Source organism: Passer montanus, unplaced genomic scaffold, assembly GCF_014805655.1.
Source record: "Passer montanus isolate IOZ18808 unplaced genomic scaffold, ASM1480565v1 scaffold40, whole genome shotgun sequence".
Classification (NCBI taxonomy): Eukaryota; Metazoa; Chordata; class Aves; order Passeriformes; family Passeridae; genus Passer; species Passer montanus.
The window spans coordinates 1,503,083-1,509,082 of record NW_024368819.1 but is presented as its reverse complement, the minus strand read 5'-3'; the positions used below and the strand labels follow the sequence as shown (position 1 = coordinate 1,509,082).

At 43.2% G+C, this 6,000-nt stretch overlaps 1 protein-coding gene across 1 annotated transcript in view; it reads left to right on the top strand.

Annotated features, from left to right (window-relative positions):
• The first annotated feature begins 206 nt into the window (after positions 1-206).
• The window catches only part of VPS54 (VPS54 subunit of GARP complex), a 48,830-nt gene continuing 43,036 nt past the window's right edge, over positions 207-6,000 (top strand). Inside the window, exon 1 of the mRNA XM_039719040.1 lies at positions 207-385. The gene's annotated coding sequence lies outside the window, so the exon portion shown is untranslated. The remainder of the gene's footprint in view (positions 386-6,000) is intronic.

Sequence of the window (6,000 nt, the reverse complement as noted above, 5' to 3'; positions counted from 1 at the left end):
CCATCCGCCGCCGGGGCTCCCCCGGGGAGCGGCCGGGAAAGTTTAATTTCCCCGGGTGCCCTTTGTGTGGGCGGCGCGGGCGGCCTGGGCCGGGCGGCGGAGCGGAGCGGAGGGACGCGAGGGGAGGTGGGCGGTGGGGGGCTGCCCGCGGCCCGCTCTCCCTGCTTCCCTGCAAATCCCCGTTCCGAATTTCCATGGTAACCCCCGGTGGGCAGCGGGCGGTGCCCGGCGGGAGGCGCGGGGAGGGAGCGGAGGTGTCGGCGTGAGGCCGGGCCTCCCTCATGCGGTCACTGTCCCGCAGATACCCGGCAGCATTCCCGACCATGCCACGGGGAGAGATATGACGACGGCCTCCGGGAGATACTCCTGGCGTGTTCTCCATAAGGTATGGCTGGCTCGGGAGCTAACGTTCAGAGCGAGTATTTAGTGTTTTCCTCTGGCGCATGGCAGCCTGGAGAGACTGGGATGTGGAGCGCTGAAAGGGCTTGTTGGTTCCATAAGCCGTGTAGGAATGCGATGGTTCCTGGGTTTGTGGATGAGCCTGAAATTGTGTGATGGCGAGATTAATTTCTTGCATTTCTTGTCTGTAATTTTTCAAAGGCGGTATGTGATGTTGAGAGAAGTACACATATGGGGGTGTAAAATACCAACCTTCTGCAATCCCAGCAGAAACTTTCCCCTTCTGACTGTCCAGTTTGGGCCTTAGGATGTTGCTGAGTCCCTTTTTCTTCTCTGTTTTTCTTATACTCTCTAAATACTTAGGATTTCTGTTTCAGGACACAGAGTTATCACAATACAGTGTAAAAAAGTATAGAATGCCTATTTTAAAGTTCAGCAAAGTAATTGCTGGGCTACAGATTTGCATGTGGTTTGGTTTTTGGGGTTTTTTTTTTTAGTTTCTAGCATAGGTTTGTATTGACTTTCCTGTCTTACCTGTACTGATGAAGTCCTGAATGAGAAGTGCTATGGACTTGTGCAGCTGTTGCTGTGCAGCCCTGCAAGAAATTGCTCTCTTACTGAAAAACCCAATTGCAGTACGTTAATTGTTGTAGTGGCTGCAGTAATTGCTGTTGTGACCTGAGAGTCAGTGTGACTCTTGGACAGACTGTAGTGCAGAGAAAAGGTCTTGAAATGCTTTGGGCATTAGGTTGGTGTATCTGTGAACAGTGCCTAAAATGGACTAATAGACAGGAGATCCACGGCTGTTCACACAAGAGTGCCTGGGCAGCCTCACCAGTGAGGCCAGAAGGTTGCACAGTGAGAAGCATCTCTACCTTTCCTATCCCATTTGCCTGTAGCAAGATCTGTCCCAAGTGTCCCTCTGCCTTCAGTACCATCTTTCTCTGTAGTGGGAGTCTGGCATGTGAGCAGGAATCTTGCCTTGTTGACAAGCACAGACTTCATGGGAGGAGAAGGAGATGCACATTTCCAATGTTAAACAAAGATATTGTTTGCCTGGAAATGAGAGGAGAAAGCAGACTGCAGGCTTCTGTCTGGCAGTTTGAGCAGGAAGAGGTTGGGAAATGGAATCATGATCATGTAGGTATTGTTTCTTCTTTTGGGGCAGCAACTCTGAAGAAGCCACTTCTGCTTTCCTTCTCCAGAGTTTGGGGAAAATGAGGAGCTGTAAGTCTGAAGAAGAGAGAATGCCCATTAACAGCATGTCCTTCCAGTTGAGAGGCTCACAGTTTTTCTTTGGTTTCCTTTTTTTTTTCCTCCCCTTCACACTTTGTTTATTTTTGTCTTGTTTTATGAATGGAGTAGAAAGAATGAGCAGGTGAGCATGAGTGTGGATGTTCTACGTACATTTTTATGGGGCCTCATATGAGTAAGTCCAAATCATATTTACCAGCAAATCTAGGATTTGTCTTAATGTTTTTAGGTTTTTTGCACCCACCTCATCGAGGTGCTAGATTTAAAAAAAAAAAACAACAGCTTTTCAGCAGAAGGTAAAGAATTGTTAATATGTTTCCTTCATACTCAAAACTGACAGGTCCATGTACTGATCAGTTACTCATATCTAATAGCTTAAATATCCCAGCTTTTTCTCTTTCAATCTGGTTCTTAAATTTTTTTTAAAAGGGGGCCATTTTGGATGTGTGTAGGTGTGTGTTAGGGCTAGATTATTAGAATTGGGGTAGCATGTCTGGCGCTTTGCAGTAGGTTAGAGAGTTTTCATCATTTTTATACAGTCCTTGTAAGCAGCAGTGTAAGACCTTCCTTTTGGTTTTTGGCAAAAAAAAAGGTGTAGCATGACCATACTGGCTTTTATGCCATGGAATTATTAATTCTCTTTGTCAACAGAAGCTGTTTGAGGGTTGAAAAGGAAGTGATGTGAATAGAGGTGATCAGTTTTGTTTGATCTTCTGTTGGGCAGGTATTAATACCATGAGGACTGTCAACAGACACGGATGGCACGCTCTGTTGCTCACCAAGTTAAAGTTTGGATGTTCTTGTTTGTCTACACTGCCCTGTAGGGTGACAGTGGACTGGCATCCTGTGTCAGGACTTGATGTGAGGTGCACTGGGCCTGCTTTTTGATAGTCTGGTTGCAGCTTTATGCACGATGTCAAACTGTGAAATATTTTTATTTGACCCCTTCATAGTCACTTGCAGATCAGAACTTGGGTAAGGCTTTGGAAAGATGTGATTCCCATGAAAATTCATATTTTTAGGAAGTTATTTTCTGATGAAGAAGAGCCTAGTCCTGCTGATGGCAAGTGGAGGGGCTGTACAGGGAATCGTGAGCATCTGTTGGACTCTATTTGTCACATCAGGACCTTGGTGTCGGGATTTTTTCTGGGGCTGGTGCAGTTCTTGTGCCTTTTCTCCACATGTCACTGCTCTGCAGTCTCTACCTTTAACAGACTTGTAGAAGGAATTCCTGCTGGGGCTCCTTGGTCTTTATTTAGCTGTGTGGACCTCTCTGGAGCTCTGTAAGATGCTCATATTCCACTGTTTTCCAAGGGGATAATGCACACTGTAATGCTGATGCCTAGAAAAAAAGGTACAAAGAGACTTGATTCTCATCTTGTGTGGTAGTGTGGGCAATTAACTACAAGGCCTTTTCTGACACATATTTTTACTGCTTTGATGATTGTTTATGAACGATTCTGACACATCTGGTGTGGAAGAACTGGATGCATAATGACCTAAATAGCTGTAGGTAGGTGTCTTCCTTCAGCACAGAATCTGCCTTCTGATTTCAAATTAGTGTTCAGCATTGGGAGGTTGGGTTTCCAGGGGAGAGGAAGTACATTTACTACACTGGGTATGTCACAAGTGTTTAGTATAATTGTTTATTTGTTTCCTGAATGAAAGCAAAATAGTACTTTCCAGATAGTTTGTCTAAAAAAAGATAAATTACTTTCCAGTTTTTGACAAAATGTTTACACTTGTGGATTATTTTAAGTAACAAGACATTATTCAGTGATGGGATATTTTAGGGTAATTCTTTTCAGAGGATCTTATTCCTGTGTTTAAAGAAATGAAACTCAGCTAAAGCTGTTTTTTTAATTTTTTTTTAATCTGCTGTTCATGTGGCTACAGCTGGGAAGGACAAAAGAAACCAGTACAAAATGTGATAATATGAAAGTCAGATGTTGTTTTATCCTGGCCTTGTAGGTTACCCATGGTGCTTTGCAGGGGAGATGCAGCTGTTCTGTTCTTTCGTTGGAGTCACTACTGTTTTTTCTTGCTTCTTTCCCTGTTTGAGGAGAGTGTTTTGAGATGTTCTTATGAAAGAGACAATTCAGGGGGAGGGTGGTGGCATTACTCTTTGGGCTGTTCAAGTGCTTTTGCTTTTCCACAGTCCCCGTTCTGCAGTTTGCTGGGAAAGTAGCACAGTGTGAAGAATTACTGAATCTACTGGAACATAACAGCATGTGTGGCTAAGCAGGGCTGATGTGAAATGCAGATAACTCATACATTGCTTCCTCATTGGGTTGATTTCATCCCAGCAAGGCTAACTTGGGTGGTCGACATGAGACTGGGAATACTGTTGGGGTGTGCAGAATGCACTTAAATACATGTGTTTTTTGTGAATACAAATATATTTATTATGCTCTCAGAAAGGCCAGGCTCATATGGCCTCCTCTCTACGTTGTGTGAAGAGGTTTTATGTTGGAGTGTGCTCCAATTGTAGGTGGCTTGCCATGGGGACAAGTCGCAGCTCTCCTCTGACTCTGGTCTTGTCATTGCCCTGACAGTCATCATCTTCCTCTGAAACCCCAGGGTGGAAGTAGGTGTTCAGAAAGAGCTTGGCTTAGCAGAACAGCTCCCACAGCTTTAACCTCAGCCTCTGAAACTGCTTAAATGTTTCTGCTTCAAGCTAACCTTGGCTCCCTTGCTGCAACAGGGGTGTCTGTCTCAGGGCATCAGGGACAAGCCTGGAAATTTCAGCCTGAGGAATTAGCTGGTGGGGAAAAAAAAAAAGTGAAAGCTTGCACTAGTGCAGTCTGGCTCACATTGTCTTACAAATGTGCTGTGTACTTTGCTCATACCATGGTTTCCCTGTTACAGGGTGAAATCCTGCTGATTTTGAGCTGTGTAATAATACAGAGGGAAAGCTCAACTTTTGAGGGCAGAGTAAATTTATTAGGCTAATAACAGCCTAATTTATTAGGCTAATAACTCCTTTCAAGAGGTCCTGAAAGGAGTCCCTTGTGTATTTTTATCCTTTAGTTATGTTTCAGATATGCTTTTCTTTAATAAATATTTTTGGTATTTATCATATCTTCTAGAAACGGTGCAATATCTTGCCTTAACTTGACTTGTGGGTGGCTTCTGATAGTTTTCTATTCTAAAGCATGTTGGGTAGCCAGAAGAGTGCTTGAAATATTTTAATTTCACTCTGTTGTTGCCAAAGCCACGACAAGCAGCAGGGACTTTAGCATGCCATTTGTGTTCACAGAGAAACTTCTCCTGCCTTACCTTTGGGATGCAGAGCATACCCCTTGAAAAGTGCCTGCTGGTGTCCAAGTGTGGCTTCTTGTGGACAGTGGGGAATACTTGAAGGAAAGCTTGCTCAGTGTTGCATGTTCAGTTGGAACCCTGAGGGCTCTTCCCCCTGAGTGCTGAGTGTCTCTTCTTAGGTGTCACTATTTTTAAAGCTGAAATAAAATTTGGAGAGCAGATTCTATGAATGATACTGGAAAAACAAAGCATGTGAATAATTACACTCAGAATATGAGAAGGCAGTTTCTGAAGAACTTTTGTACAAGTCCTGATAGTTAGAAAAACAAGCACGTTCTCCAGAGTTACAACCACCCTGTGCAATTACTTCTGAGTAATACACTTTGTTGTTTGTTGTGCTCTCTTCCAACAGCTGAAACTCAACTGCGAAACTCAAGAGTCACAGCGCAGTCATCTCAGAAATAACCTCATGTGATTAATGCAGTGCTAGCTCACAGAGCTGCTCTTCTGCTGACTGTGCAGTACCCAAGCGTGTGGCTCTTGCTCTCATCAGTCACCACAGTGTTTTGTTCCATGCTGTGTTGTACAGCTGTGTCATATTGTACTTGCTGAGCATGTTACTGAACAAGAATGTTTTTAAAGAGGAGGCTGTAAGTTGAAATACAACTCTTGGTGTGCTCAGACTGTAGGAATACTGTCAATTCAGATCATCAAAGCTATTTTCATTGTTGCTGTGGCTGATTTAGTTTAATTTCAGTGGTATTAAGTCATTACAGTAACAGTGTAATTTAATATAATCTTTTTAAATAAGGAAATTAATACTGTGTGTACCAAATAGATGTAATATATTGAAGGGTTGCAAGTAGAGCAATAATCCAGTGTTCCAGGCTGTATCACTGCTTTTGTGTCTAACCTCTAAACGTTTTTTTTTAATTGCCTTAGTTTAATACACATTGCTAGACAAAATGTGAGTAAATTATGGTGATTACTGGAGAGAACACAGTTGATCTAACCCGTTTTAATTGTATATAATTTAAACACTGATGTCATGAAGTTACACGGTTGCATATTTTTACTACAGCCATA